Source organism: Durio zibethinus, chromosome 5 (genome assembly GCF_047325235.1).
Source record: "Durio zibethinus cultivar Kanyao isolate XHJ-2024 chromosome 5, ASM4732523v1, whole genome shotgun sequence".
Lineage (NCBI taxonomy): Eukaryota > Viridiplantae > Streptophyta > Magnoliopsida > Malvales > Malvaceae > Durio > Durio zibethinus.
This window is the reverse complement of record NC_143166.1, coordinates 21580271-21597136: the sequence shown is the minus strand read 5'-3', so window position 1 is coordinate 21597136 and position 16866 is coordinate 21580271. Positions and strand designations below refer to the sequence as shown.

General features: G+C 29.4%; 1 pseudogene; it reads right to left on the bottom strand.

The window, feature by feature from the left end:
- Positions 1-8563: 8563 nt before the first annotated feature.
- LOC149518794 (uncharacterized) lies at positions 8564-9237 on the bottom strand (annotated as a pseudogene).
- Positions 9238-16866: the final 7629 nt, after the last annotated feature.

The window sequence follows — 16866 nt, the reverse complement described above, 5'->3', positions numbered from 1 at the left end:
GAGCAATTATGGGCATAAAAACCATTCGTACGGTTATTGCACGATTTTAATTTTTCGTTGTTTTTCATACTCATTTTGCTTTTAGATACATTTTTAGGTGCTCTGAGGATGTTGAGGGATTACATATGAATGATCTTGATATTTGGATATCATTTGTGAAGTTGTTGGATGTGATTAATTATGTGGTAAATTGTTTTAGCAGTTTGCAAGGGGTGCACTCGAAGCCTAATCCTTTTGAAATGAAAATTTTATGTTTTGCTCTGAAAACGATTTTCACTGGAGTGAAGCTTTAAAATATGAAAAGCATTGTTTTGGCGGGTTTTTAAATGGAAATGAATTTGAATATCTTGAATCCAATGTTTTAAACTTTCTCAAACAAAGAAACAAAGTAAAAACTTGCGTCGATTTTAATTTTTCATAGTGTTACGTGTAAGTTAGAAAGGATTTTGGAGCTTAAAAACATGAGACTTTGTTTCTGAGCAATTATGGGCATAAAAACTATTCGCACGGTTATTGCACGATTTTAATTTTTCGTTGTTTTTCATACTCATTTTGCTTTTAGATACATTTTTAGGTGCTCTGAGGATGTTGAGGGATTACATATGAATGATCTTGATATTTGGATATCATTTGTGAAGCTGTTTGATGTGATTAATTATGAGATAAATTGTTTTAGTAGTTTGCAGGGGGAGCACTCGAAGCCTAATCCTTTTGAAATGGAAATTTTATGTTTTGCTCTGAAAACGATTTTCACTGGAGTCAAGCTTTAAAATATGAAAAGCATTGTTTTGGCGGGTTTTTAAATGGAAATGAATTTGAATATCTTGAACCCAATGTTTTAAACTTTCTCAAACAAAGAAACAAAGTAAAAACTTGCGTCGATTTTAATTTTTCATAGTGTTACGTGTAAGTTAGAAAGGATTTTGGAGCTTAAAAACATCAGACTTTGTTTCTGAGTAATTATGGGCATAAAAACCATTCGCACGGTTATTGCACGATTTTAATTTTTCGTTGTTTTTAATACTCATTTTGCTTTTAGATACATTTTTAGGTGCTCTGAGGATGTTGAGGGATTACATATGAATGATCTTGATATTTGGATATCATTTGTGAAGTTGTTTGATGTGATTAATTATGTGGTAAATTGTTTTAGCAGTTTGCAAGGGAGCACTCGAAGCCTAATCTTTTTGAAATTTTATGTTTTGCTTTGAAAACGATTTTCACTGGAGTCAAGCTTTAAAATATGAAAGCATTGTTTTGGCGGGTTTTGAAATGGAAATGAATTTGAATATCTTGAATCCAATGTTTTAAACTTTCTCAAACAAAGAAAGAAGGTAAAAACTTGCGTCGGTTTTAATTTTTCATAGTGTTACGTGTGAGTTAGAAAGGATTTTGGAGCTTAAAACATCAGACTTTGTTTCTGAGCAATTATGGGCATAAAAATCGTTCGCACGATTATTGCACGATTTTAATTTTTCGTTGTTTTTCATACTTATTTTGCTTTTAGATACATTTTTAGGTGCTTTGAGGATGTTAAGTAATTTCACATTAACGATCTTGATATTTGGATATTATTTGTGAAGTTCTTTGATGTGATTAATTATGTGGTAAATTGTTTTAGCAGTTTGCAGGGGGAGCATTCGAAGCCTAATCTTTTTGAAATTTTATGTTTTGCTTTGGAAACGATTTTCACTGGAGTCAAGCTTTAAAATAAGAAAGCATTATTTTGGCGGGTTTTTAAATGGAAATTAATTTGAATATCTTGAATCCAATGTTTTAAACTTTCTCAAACAAAGAAACAAAGTAAAAACTTACGTCGGTTTTAATTTTTCATAGTGTTACGTGTAAGTTAGAAAGGATTTTGGAGCTTAAAACATCAGACTTTGTTTCTGAGCAATTATCGGCATAAAAACCGTTCGCACGATTATTGCACGATTTTCATTTTTCATTGTTTTTCATGCTTATTTTGCTTTTACATACATTTTTAGGTGCTCTGAGGATGTTGAGGGATTACACATGAATGATCTTGATATTTGGATATTATTTGTGAAGTTGTTATTGGTGCTTGATGTGATTAATTATGTGGTAAATTGTTTTTGCTGTTTGCAGGGGAGCACTCAAAGCCTAATCCTTTTGAAATTTAATATTTTGCTTTGAAAAGGATTTTCACTAGAGTCAAGCTTTAAAATATGAAAGCATTGTTTTGGCGGGTTTTTAAATGGAAATGAATTTGAATATCTTGAATCCAATGTTTTAAACTTTCTCAAACAAAGAAACAAAGTAAAACTTGTGTCGGTTTTAATTTTTCGTAGTGTTAAGTGTCGTAAAGGATTTTGAAGCTTAAAACATCAGACTTTTTTTTTTTTAACAATTCTGGGCATAAAAACCATGTGCAAATTTTCAAAATTGTGGCATAAAAACCATTTTTGCACACAATTAATCACATCAAGCACCAATAACAACTTCACAAAATAACATCCAAATATCAAGATCCTTCATAAGTAATCTCACAAGTTCTTTAAACCACCTAAAAATGTACCTAAAAGCGAATAAGTATGAAAAACACAACAAAAAATGAAAATCATGCAAAAATTGTTCGAATGTTTTCGATATTTGGATATTATTTGTGAAGTTGTTATCAGTGCTTGATGTGATTAATTATGTGATAAATTGTTTTAGCAGTTTACAGGGGGCACTCGAAGCCTAATCCTTTTGAAATTTTATGTTTTGCTTTGAAAATGATTTTCACTAGAGTCAGGCTTTAAAATATGAAAGCATTGTTTTGGCAGCTTTTTAAATGGAAATTAATTTGAATATCTTGAATCTAATGTTTTAAACTTACTCAAACAAAGAAGCATGATAAAATTTGCATTGGTTTTAATTTTTGATTGTGTTACGTGTAAGTTACAAAGGATTTTGGAGCTTAATATATCATACTTTGTTTCTAAACAATTCTAGGAATAAAAACCATTCACCCAATTATTGCACGATTTTAATTTTTCATTGTTTTTCATACTTATTTGCTTTTAGATACATTTTTAGGTGCTCTGAAGATGTTGAGGAATTACATATGAATGATCTTGATATTTGAATATTATTTGTGGAGTTGTTATCGGTGCTTGATGTGGCTAATTATGTGGTAAATTGTTTTAGTAGTTTACAGGGGGAGCACTCGAAGCTTAATCCTTTTGAAATTTTATGTTTTGCTTTAAAAATTATTTTCACTGAAGTCAAGCTTTAAAATATTAAAAGCATTGTTTTGGTAGGTTTTTAAATGGAAATGAATTTAAATATCTTGAATCCAATGTTTTAAACTTTCTCAAACAAATAAACAAAGTAAAACTTGCGTCGATTTTAATTTTTCATAGTGTTAAGTGTCGTAAGTTATAAAGGATTTTAAGGCTTAAAACATTAGACTTTTATTTTTTTTTAAACAATTCTGGGCATAAAAACCATTTGCAAAATTTCAAATTTGTGGCATAAAAACCATTTTTGCATGATTTTTATTTTTCGTTGTGTCTCATACTTGTTGGCTTTTAGATACGTTTTTAAGTGTTCTAAGGAACTTGTGGGATTACATTTGAATGATATTGATATTTGGATATTACTTGTGAAGTTGATATTGGTGCTTGATGTGATTAGTTGTCTGCTAACTTGTTTTAGCAGTTTTATAGGAGAAGCACTCAAAGCCTAATGCTTTTGAAATTTTATGTTTATCTTCGAATATGATTTTCTCTAGAGTCACGCTTTAAAACATGAAAGCATTGTTTTAGAAGGTTTTTAAATGGAAATCAATTTGAATATATTGAATCCAATGTTTTAAACCTGCTCAAACAATGAAACAAGGTAAAACTAGCATTGGTTTTAAATTTTCACAGTGTTAAGTGTAACTTAGAAAGGATTTTGAAGCTCAAAATATCAGACTTTATTTTCGAACAATTTTGGGCAAAGAAAACATTCGAATAATTTTTGCATGATTTTAATTTTTTGTTGTGTTTTTCATACTTATTCGCTTTTAGGTACATTTTCAAGTGCTCTAAGGAACTTGTGGGATTACTTATGAAGGATCTTGATATTTGGATATTATTTATGAAGTTGTTATTGGTGCTTGATGTGATTAATTGTGTGCTAAATTATTTTAGCAGTTTATAAAGGGGAGCACTCGAAGCCTAATGCTTTTGAAATTTTATGTTTTGCTTTGAAAATTATTTTCACTGGAGTAAAGCTTTAAAATAAGAGAGCATTGTTTTAGCAGGTTTTTAAATATAAATGAATTTGAAAATCTTGAATCCAATGTTTTAAACTTGCTCAAACAAAAAAACATATGAAACTTCAATTGGTTTTAATTTTTCATAGTGTTAAGCGTAAATTATATAAAGGGATTTTAGAGCTTAAAACATCAGACTTTGTTTCTGAACAATTTTGGACATAAAAGCTATTCGCACAATTATTGCACGATTTTAATTTTTCGTTGTGTTTCATACTTATTTTCTTTTAGATACATTTCTAGGTGCTCTAAGGAAGTTGAGGAATTACATATAACTGACCTTCATATTTGGATGTTATTTGAGAAGTTATTATTGGTGCTTGATGTGATTAATTGTGTGCTAAATTGTTTTAGCAGTTTATAAGGGGAGCACTCGAAGCCTGATGCTTTTGAAATTTTATGTTTTGCTTTGAAAACGATTTTCACTAGAGTCAAACTTTAAAATATGAAAGCAATGTTTTCGCAAGTTTTTAAATGGAAATGAATTTGAATATCTTGAATACAATGTTTTAAACTTGCTCAAACAAAGACACATGATAAAATTTGCATTGGTTTTAATTTTTGATAGTGTTACATGTAAGTTACAAAGGATTTAGAGCTTAAAACATCAAACTTTGTTTTTAAACAATTCTGGCCATAAAAACCATTCGCCCAATTATTGTATGATTTTAATTTTTCTTTGTGTTTCATACTTATTTGCTTTTAGATACATTTTTAGGTGCTTTGAGGATGTTGAGGAATTACATATGAATGATCTTGATATTTAGATATTATTTGTGAAGTTGTTATCGGTGCTTGATGTGATTAATTATGTGGTAAATTGTTTTAGCAGTTTACAGGAGGGCACTCGAAGCCTAATCCTTTTGAAATTTTATGTTTTGCTTTGAAAATGATTTTCACTGGAGTCAAGCTTTAAAATATGAAAGCATTGTTTTGGCAGCTTTTTAAATTGAAATGAATTTGAGTATCTTGAATCCAATATTTTAAACTTGCTCAAACAAAGAAGCATGATAAAATTTTCATTGGTTTTAATTTTTAATAGTGTTACGTGTAAGTTACAAAAGATTTTGGAGCTTAAAACATCAGACTTTGTTTCTGAACAATTCTGGACATAAAAACCATTCGCACAATTATTGCATAATTTTAATTTTTTTTTGTTTTTCATACTTATTTGCTTTTAGATATATTTTTAGGTGCTCTGAGTATGTTGAGGAATTACATATGAATGATCTTGATATTTGAATATTATTTGTGAAGTTGTTATCGGTGCTTGATATGACTAATTATGTGGTAAATTGTTTTAGTAGTTTACAGGGGGAGCACTCGAAGCCTAATAATTTTGAAATTTTATGTTTTGTTTTGAAAATGATTTTCACTGAAATCAAGCTTTAAAATATGAAAGCATTGTTTTGGTAGGTTTTTAAATGGAAATGAATTTGAATATCTTGAATCCAATGTTTTAAACTTTCTCAAACAAAGAAACGAAGTAAAACTTATGTCGATTTTAATTTTTCATAGTGTTAAGTGTCGTAAGTTATAAAGGATTTTGAAGCTTAAAACATCATACTTTTATTAATTTTTTTTTTAACAATTCTGGGCATAAAAACCATTTGCAAAATTTCAAAATTGTGGCATAAAAACCATTTTTGCATGATTTTTATTTTTCGTTGTGTCTCATACTTGTTGGCTTTTAGATACGTTTTTAGGTGCTCTGAGGAACTTATGGGAGTACATTTGAATGATCTTGATATTTGGATATTACTTATGAAGTTGTTATTGGCGCTTGATGTGATTAGTTGTCTGTTAACTTGTTTTAGTAGTTTTATAGGAGGGGCACTCAAAGCCTAATGCTTTTGAAATTTTATGTTTTTCTTCGGATATGATTTTCTCTAGAGTCACACTTTAAAACATGAAAGCATTGTTTTAGAAGGTTTTTAAATGGAAATGAATTTGAATATATTGAATCCAATGTTTTAAACCTGCTCAAACAATGAAACAAGGTAAAACTAGCACTGGTTTTAAATTTTCACAGTGTTAAGTGTAACTTAGAAAGGATTTTAAAGCTCAAAATATCATACTTTATTTTCGAACAATTCTGGGCATAGAAAACATTCGAACAATTTTTGCATGATTTTAATTTTTTGTTGTGTTTTTCATACTTATTCGCTTTTAGGTACATTTTAGGTGCTCAAGGAACTTGTGGGATTACTTATGAAGGATCTTGATATTTAGATATTATTTGTGAAGTTGTTATTGGTGCTTGATGTGATTAATTGTGTGTTAAATTGTTTTAACAGTTTATAAAGGGGAGCACTCGAAGCCTAATGCTTTTAAAATTTTATGTTTTGCTTTGAAAATGATTTTCACTGGAACAAAGCTTTAAAATAAGAAAGCATTGTTTTAGCAGGTTTTTAAATAGAAATGAATTTGAAAATCTTGGATTGAATGTTTTAAACTTTCTCAAACAAAGAAACATATAAAACTTGCATTGGTTTTAATTTTTCATAGTGTTAAGCGTAAGTTATATAAAAGGATTTTGTAGCTTAAAACATCAGACTTTCTTTCTGAATAATTTTGGGCATAAAAGCAATTCGCACAATTATTGCACGATTTTAATATTTTGTTGTGTTTCATACTTATTTTCTTTTAGATACATTTCTAGGTGCTCTAAGGAAGTTGAGGAATTACATATGACTGACCTTCATATTTGGATGTTATTTGGGAAGTTGTTATTGGTGCTTGATGTGATTAATTATGTGCTAAATTGTTTTAGCAGTTTATAAGAGGAGCACTCGAAGCCTGATGCTTTTGAAATTTTATGTTTTGCTTTGAAAACGATTTTCACTGGAGTCAAGCTTTAAAATATGAAAGTAATGTTTTCGTAAGTTTTTAAATGAAAATGAATTTGAATATCTTGAATCCAATGTTTTAGTATAGAAAGAATTAATATGGTATTTTATTTTCAAAATAAAATGGATTTATGAATTAAAATTATAATGAAACATGCCTTGTTGAGTATAACTCAAATTTTTATTAAAATAATAATATTTTTTAAATAGTAGAAACCCCATTTATAGGGATGGAGGAATTTTTATGAATATGGTATTTTTTTCGCAAAGTTTTAATATAAAAGTTTTATCTAAGATTAACAATTCTCGAGTTAGTCAGGCATGGGCCTATACAAGTTTTACCCACCCTTGGGTCACGATTAAGGTTAATATTAGGAGACTTTTCTCGTGACTTTTAATTATAGAAATGCTGGCCGCCAATATTTCACGTTATCTTAATTCGTTTTATGGATATCCAAAACACTTTTTAGTTTGATGTTTGACACCTTTCGAAAAATTTTTATCAATTTTCAGTTCAAGATAATAACAGGTTTTGGTTTGCTACCTGGGATTGAGCTCAGTCATATGTAATTTTGCTACGAATTTCATAGATTAGTTTATTTGCGCAAAATTTAGTTTTAATAAATTTGTTTTTTAGAACAATATAAGTAGATGAAAAATTAGATCTCAGTCTCAAGTGTCCAGATTATGCGCTCTAAATAATATCAAATATGTATGTCAGACTTCACTAATTATTTCTCATTTCACAATCAAATTTTTTAAATGTTACACTTTTATTACATACTGATATATGAGCTTAATAGATTAGTCACATATCACTACCTAACAAAATGCAAGTCAATAACGAGGTGTTTCTATTTGTATTTTTCTCTTTATAAAGGTCTTGATCAAGGCTTATAGAGACTTTCACTTTTCTTATAGGTTTCAATCTCAGTACTTTCGTTTTGCTCATTATATAAATTAGGTTTGCTAGATATTTTTACTTTTCATATATTTTATTATTATTTATCATTTGTCTTTGATTATTTTTTACTTTTTACTCATCTTTTATTAAAAAAAAAAAGATTCTAGTTTATTTTTAATCTACAGTTACATGTATAGAGAAATAAAATTTTGAGCTAACTTGCGAAATTTGACGGAGAACAGTGAGTTTGAAATTCATCTATTTCATTATTTTTTTTAAATGACTTATTTAATATTTTATATAATGATTTTATGAAAATATCTGGTCCGCGAGCTGGATATAGTGTAAAGTGAGCAACCCAATTTCATTTGTATTTTAACAATTTTTTATTAATTTGGTAGCTTATTTGATACAAATTGAAAATTGATCATTAAATTCAAAGACTAGTATTTTTCATGCATTAGTAACGAAATTTAAAATTTCCATAAATATAACTATATATTTAATTTAGTAGTATTTCACATTATCAATCTCTAAATCCACAAACATCACACATGACAGTAAAGTTAACCATTATTAATTTATACATTATCCAAACGGCGTAACCAAACCCACGAGTTTGACCCAAGTTTGACCTAAAGCCCTAGAGTCACGTGCGTTGACGAAACACTGTAAACTCCGCTAAATCACAGCCTCGACCCAAACCCCGTATACCCTTAAGCCACTCACCCTACCCCGCCTGACCACCACCGTTGCCACCCCGGTTGCCACCGCGAGCTTCCTTCACAATATTAATATTCGTTCCACTGGTATGATCAAGATTCAAGATTGTGTTTGCACCAGCACTGCCTTCATACCCTCCACCATTTCGGCCATCTCGGGGCTGCTCCGGCGAGATTGAGCTTCGTTCAGCGCTACACTAAAGTCCCTCATGGCTTCCTCTATCAAGCCCTTCATGGTTTCCTCGTCAAGATTCTGATGACTATTATTCTTGTTAACGTTATCACCTCCAGCTTCAACGACAACGTCTAGAAAATTATTATTTAATTCTTTCATGGCTTTATACTCTGAAAGCACTCTCTTCTTCTCTGCAAGTGCACTTTCCACAGATATTAGCCTTGCTTCCATGCGTACTTTCTCCTCTCGCATCATTTCCAACTCAGCTTTCATGGCCTCAAGTGGATCCTGTATTGGACAGATAATATATATATATATATATTTATATTAAAACATGCAGAAAAGCTAGCGAGTTGGATGGACGTTCAACAAGGCAATAAATCAATAATTATATTTTTGCCAACCCAGAGTAGTCTTTGTAAATTTGCAGAAAAAAAATAAGCTATTTCAGAAGTTTTTAGAAAAAGTAGTTCATATCAACCAAAAATAATCTAATTCTACAAATTAATAGCTATTCCAAATCCACTAAAAATAACCTAACTGTATAAATTGCTATTCAAGATCCACCAAAAACACCTGACTATACATATATATCACAGATTGAACAAAGAAAGAAAATAGTTATTCCAATCAGAATAACCAAACGCAAAAGATTGGAATAGCTACAAAATTATAGATAGAAACTTTACCATGGGTACTACAAAAATATTCAAAGATCAAAGAGTTTAAAGTAGGCTTAGAGAAAGAGATGGCGGTTTCAATGGGGTTGTGTGGTGAGTGGAAGTGTACTTCAGGCTGAAAACATTAGTAGGGTACTTAAAAAGGAAATTGTTATTTTGGCGCCTCTTTTGCAACTAAACGCAAGCATGTCGTAGGAGCAGGCCTTGCTTTTTCCAAACAGAAATAGACGTGGAAATAACACTTTTTTTACATTTTAGTGCAAGGAAATGGCAAACTCTTTATCAAGACATTTTCTTCTTAGTAAGAGGAGGCCTAAGACAAGGCCAAAATTGTTAATTATCGAGTTGCGGTCTCGACTTCGGCTCTATTTCACTTCACATCCTGGCATCATCTTTCTTTTTATGCTTTTCCTTATGCTGGTTTGAGGTGTAAATGGGATTTATGTAATCCAAAAAACAAAGGATAATCTTGATACAAATTAAAAAAACAGTGTCTGATGTTCTTGGTATTAATGCTGCCGTTTTCCATGATTTCTTTCACCTGCATTTTCCCAAATTTTAAGCTAGGAGGAGCATGTGGGTTGGACAAGTAAAAATGGGCCTCTATTGTGGCCTGTTATCTGCAGAAAATAGGTAAGAATGATGAGACTACTATAGTGATTATAGACTAAAGCAATCGGTATCTTATTTTATTTAGGGAAGAGGGAATTCAATTTTTTTTTTTTTTTAACAAAAGAGGTTCGGAAATAAAAGAAGAAGTTGCAGGCTTTGTATTTTGAGTTAAAAAATTGTTTCAATTAAATAAGAATTGGTTTGGGACTTGAGATTTGTTCAGCCTTATATAATTTTGCGACGAGTTTCATTGATCAATTTATTTACTTAAATTTTAGTTTTAATAAATTTGTTTCTTAGAACAATATAGCTTGATAAAAAATTAAATCCCAGTCTCAATTGTCCAGATTATTCTCTCTAAATGATATCAAATATGTATATCACACTTCACTAATCATTTTTTATTTGACAATCAAATTTTTTAAATATTACTCTTTTATTATATGTTGATATGTGAGTTTAATATGTTAATCAATAAAAAAATGTTTCTATTTGTATTTTTTTATGAGTAAAATGAGTATGACATTTAAATTTAGTTTGATATATATATAAATATTATTTTTATTAAATTTAGAACAATTTAGTTTATGTTTAAATTTACTTTTTTTTCTAAGATAATTTTAGAAAAGTTGCATAGGGTGCCGTACTTATAAGGGGAGAGCATGCTCCCAACTATAAAAAAAAATAAAAATTAATGGAAAATTGCAGTAAAACACTAAGCTATGGCTGTAAATAATCCACAGCATCCCTCCTATATTCCAAGGCTAGATTTTGTACATACGTTCGTAGCCGCCATCCGGCTAACTCACTAGAGAAGATTAAACATCCACCTTCCTATTTTGAATGTAATAACATATAATTGGGCTTTGATGTCACAGAGGTGAAAGCATCCCTTGTCTCTTGCAAAGCATAAAACAAAGGGTTTTTTCCACCAGCCAAATTTCCTATTCAAACCGACCTCCACCAAGACCACTACCTGCATCATCTTTCACCACATGTTCTCTTTTCTTTCCCTCCTATATTCTAAGGCTAGATTTTGTACATACGTTCGTAGCCGCCATCCAGCTAACTCACTAGAGAAGATTAAACATCCACCTTCCTCTTTTGAATGTAATAACATATAATTGGGCATTGATGTCACAGAGGTGAAAGCAAATCTCCTATTCAAACCGACCTCCACCAGGACCACTACCTGCATCATCCTTGACCACCTGTTCTCTTTTCTTTCCCTCCTATATTCCAAGGCTAGATTTTGTACATACGTTCGTAACCGTCATCCGGCTAACTCACTAGAGAAGATTAAACATCCACCTTCCTCTTTTGAATGTAATAACATATAATTGGGCTTTGATGTCACAGAGGTGAAAGCATCCCTTGTCTCCTGCAAAGCATAAAACAAAGGGTTTTTTCCACCAACCAAATCTTCTATTCAAATCGACCTCCACCAAGACCACTACCTGCATCATCCTTCACCACATGTTCTCTTTTCTTTCCCTCCTATATTCCAAGGCTAGATTTTATATATACGTTCGTAGCCGCCATCCGGCTAACTCACTAGAGAAGATTAAACATCTACCTTCCTCTTTTGAATGTAATAACATATAATTGGGCTTTGATGTGACAAAGGGGAAAGCAAATCTCCTATTCAAATCGACCTCCACCAGGACCACTACTTGCATCATTCTTCACCACCTGTTCTCTTTTCTTTCCCTCTTATATTCCAAGGCTAGATTTTGTACATACATTCGTAATCGCCATCCAGCTAACTCACTAGAGAATATTAAACATCCACCTTCTTCTTTTGAATGTAATAACATATAATTGGGCTTTGATATCATAGAGGTGAAAGTATCCCTTGTCTCATTTAAAGCATAAAACAAAGGGTTTTTTCCACCAGCCAAATCTCCTATTCAAACCGACCTCCACCGAGATCACTACATGCATCATCCTTCACCACATGTTCTCTTTTCTTTCCCATTTTCCAAATTTACTTTTCATTCCACCAACTACACATATGTTCCTCTTGTTATATTGAAAGTTAAGAAAAATCTCTATCAGGTGTGGTCGCTTTGAGGAAAGCAGTAGACTGAGCTTTTGATATGCTAGTTATAAATATTTTAGGCTTTGTTTTGGGAGTGAAGTGATGGTGGTGACAGTTTGATTTTTGGTGTTTGATCGTTTGTATTTGATTTGAGAATTTTTGGAGACCAAGCTCATAGATTTAGTTGAGATTGATTTTTGTTTGGCTAGTGTTTGTTTGGATTAAGTTTGATTATGAGTGGGCTTTGGAAGGGTAAAAGTATACCTTTCTCCATTTATACAGGCTAAGCTCCTATATCAACTTAATATATGATTCGTGGACCATGGGCCCACCTGATATGAACCTTATTTCTTTACGAGTAGAGCCCACCCCACAATAACTTGCTATTGGATTTGGGGGCCCGTTGTCCAATCCAATAACAATACAATCCAAATCTCAATTTTTTCAAGTCTTGTCCCGTCGTGGTGTACAAAGAATTAATAGGGTATTTATGGAGTTACAAATTAAAATTAGATTGAAACATGCCTGTTGAGTATAAATGAAATTTTTTATTAAAATAATAGTAGTTTTTAAATTGTAAAAACTAATTTAATTTGGGATGGGGGAATTTTTATGAATATAATATTTTTTTGGCAAAGCGTTTTAATATAAAGGTTGTGTTTAGGATTAATAATTCTTAAGTTAGTCATATATGGGTTTAAACGTGTAATCAATTGAGTTTATATCGATATAGTATTAAATTAAACTTAACTTAAAATTTAAAATTTGAAACTCGACTTTAAATTTGATATTAAAATCAAGTTACTTGAGTTTACACGATTAAGCTCGATTAATATGTAAAAATAAGCTTAATTCTTATATTTGATAAAAGCTTAATTATTTGTATTTGGGCTCGAGTTTAAGATATTTTATTAATTAAAATAATAAAAAATTATTAAAAATAAAAATTTGATTAAGTTCACGAGGTACTCAAATCGGACATAAAAATATTTAAACTCGACTCAATTGATAAGTCAAATTACTCGAATTTAAACTCGATTCGATAATAACCGAATCGAATTCAAATTTTATTCTAATCAAATTTAAATAGCTTGTGAATATTAATATATCATTTATATTACTACATAAGCTTGCATAGATTTGACCTAGAGGGCCATGATTGAAGTTTTTATTAGGAGACTTTTCTCATAACTTTTAGTGGTAAATATGTTGCCTGCCAATATTTTTGACATGGTTTTAATTCACTTTATGGTTATTCAAAACACATGTGCTTCAGAGGAGAGCAGGCATGGTGAAATAACTGATTTTTGCAGGGAAAAATTAATGACCATGTGACACAAGCAACAAGTTTGTAGGTGGGAATAGGAGTTAGTTTGGAACTTGGGATTCTCTCAATCTTATGTAATTTTATGACGAAGTTCATTGATCAGCTTATTTGCCCAACATTTAGTTTTAATAATTTTGTGTTTTTAGAATAACATAGGTCCCACCTGCCCAGATTATACTCCCTAAGTAATATCAAAAATATATACGTGAGACTTTGTTAATTATTTTTTATTTTACAATCAAAATTTTAAAATGTTACTCTTTTACAATATATGATATGTAAGCTAATACATTAATCAATAAAGAGATGTTTTTATTTGTATTAGTATTTTTTATTTTTTTTATTTGTATTTATAATTTTCTATAAGTAAAATGAGAATGACTAGATTCAAGTTAGTTGCGGACCTAATATCCAATATTTACTAGCAAAATTAAATTTACTAATTCTGAAAAAGTAAGCACTCACGTCATGAGTCTTAATTAAGGTAACGTTGAAGGCAATCCAAACCTTTTTTTTATTTATTATATAGGGAATAGGGGATGATGAGAAGGGTGGGGGTTCAAATTCACACTTTTTATATTCTTTCAAATCTTTTTAAGAATCAGATCAAAAAGCTAAAGATCATTTCAAATTTTTTTTATTATAATTAAATTGGTGCAATTGAAAAATAAAACAATGACATTGATGATGACGTACGTTTTGTGTCAATATCAAAGGGGAGATTTTGAAGCTTAAGTTCAAACCACGCCTTTCATACAAGTTCGGTTTTGTGGTTCAACATTATAATGACTTTTTTGGTTGCTTATAATTTTATTTTTTTTTTTTTTGCTGTAGGTGTGTTATATAGGTAAATGTTATACATTAAAAGGTTGCTGGATTATTAATTTGTAAGTTTAATCATATAAAAAAGAAATAGAATTAGTATTAAATACATGATATCGAATGAGCTTTCACAAAATATTTATATCTTTATTTTCATTAATTACAAAATTTTTATTGAAAAAAGCTTATTAATTTATTTAATTTTTCTTTTAATTTCTTTCATTTGTGCTATTTTGTATACCATATGTCCTTTTTTCTATTTCATTTTAAATATTTTCTTTCGTTTTTTTTCTTTTCATTTCTTTTTCATTATTTTTTTTTTTTCCTTTGACCAGAGAGGGATCAAATTTATTTAAGCTTTAGTAATAACGATGTGACAATGTAGGGAGGTAATAGTAATTAACTAAGTGGACGAAGTTTTTTTTTTTTTTTCGCCGACTGACGGAAAAAGAGAATTAATTAATAATTAATTATTAATTATTTCATTCTTTCTTTGTCGACCCTCAAAAAGAGTGACGCATTGGAGATGAAAAAGAAGAAGAGAGCCAAATGACATGTAGGGAATATATAAAATGCCCAAAAATATAAACAAACTAAAAACACATTTGTCAACACTCCTGCTGTATATATAGATATAATACCATGTGATCAGCGTTCAATAATAGGTTTAATTAAAAATAAAAACATATTTAACTAAATCCATATAACTCAATTTCTTTTATTATTAGTTCATTGTACTATAATTATAATTATTAGATACGAAAGGAAGATGAAAAATAACACATTATTCTTTTAGCAAATAATAAAGACAAAATTTAATTTAATTAATTTATATAATTATTTTAAAAAATAACATTTATTAAATTTTTATTTCAAAATTTAATACTTGTAACATATTTTTTATTCTCAAACTATTATATCTTTTATACATAAAAAAATTCAAAAATAAAAAATTTTAAAAAGGTTTTACAAATAAATACACTTGAACAATCTTTTAATGTAATATGCTCTCACATTAATTTTCTTGTAGTTATACTATCACATTTATTATCTAAGGTTGATTTTGTTAAAAGGAAAAAGATATATATAAAAGAGATTATGAGTTGATAAAACTTTGAAACTTTTTCAAAGTTTTTTTCTTCCAAAAAATAGTTTATCTCAGGAAAATTTGTCATCTGCAAGTAGATAATTAATGTTTGTCGACTGCTACGTGTTTCTGGTGTCAAAACTTGAATATAAAGACACACACACAAGATGACAAGATTATGTGGAAAAATAAGAGGGTTCATTTCTTTTAGAACATCTTATTTTCAATTTGGAAATACCAGAATTCAAAGTTCTAGATAATGTTCATTAGGTATGTTAATTATACATGTTTGTCACAATTGAACCATGGCAAACTAATTATCATGTTCAAGACTTCACCTGAAACCCATTTATGATTGGTGACCTAACAAGTTGCAACATATTTCGACAATTATCAAAAGACGGTTGGCTTTGTGCTGGACATGGAATGCCAATTACGGTGGATTTAGCCCAACGAGAGTCAGAGAGACAGCAATTGACTTGCTCCCTGAAACCAAAGGTTAGTTAATGGTCACTGATCTTACCTTTAGCTAGCAGATATGGTAGGGTCATGATACCTTGGAACAATCTTATTATATATCTTCTTGCAATTTAAGTTTTTTATACTTTTACGAATTGTTTCCTTTTATTGAAGTACTAAAAGCTAGTAGTGCAATTAACATTGTTTTGCCTGGATTTAGGTTTCTAGTGTAGGATTCAATTTTAGGTCTATCCGTTTTTGCACATTTTTTGTGGATAGATGTGTAGGGATAAGTAATTGATCAGTTTGATCAATTTAATTTGAAAAAATTAATAATTAATTTAATTAATTTTTTTAATAAATAATTAAATCGATTGAAAATTTTTAAATAATTTATCATAATTAAATTAATTAAAGTCGATTTGATTCGATTAAATAATTAAATTTTTTTATAATTTTATTATTATAAATAATTATTTAATCATAAATTTAATTTAATAAAATTTAAATTTAAATATCATTCAAATTAAATTATTAAAAAATTTAATAATTTTAATAATATTTTATAAGAAAAAAATAAATAAAATATTTATCTCAATTTTTTATTTTTATTTATTAAAAATCAATTAATTCAATTATTATTAATTTTAAAAATAAAAAATCAATCAAATTAATTAAATTAATTAATTAAAAAAATTAATTATAATCAAAATCACTTAAATCAAATTCACTCAATCTTAGCCAATCTTTTCTATTTAAACCGATTTTTGCTTACATTGTATACGCGTATTTTGCCTTTCTTGTTGTGGCCACAAGGCCCTGGACTCCGTGGAAGCACATGGACACAGCAGCACTCCTACTAGAGAATTAAATGTTTTGCAGGAAAAGCACGTGGATACAGCAGCAGATGCAAATATTCAC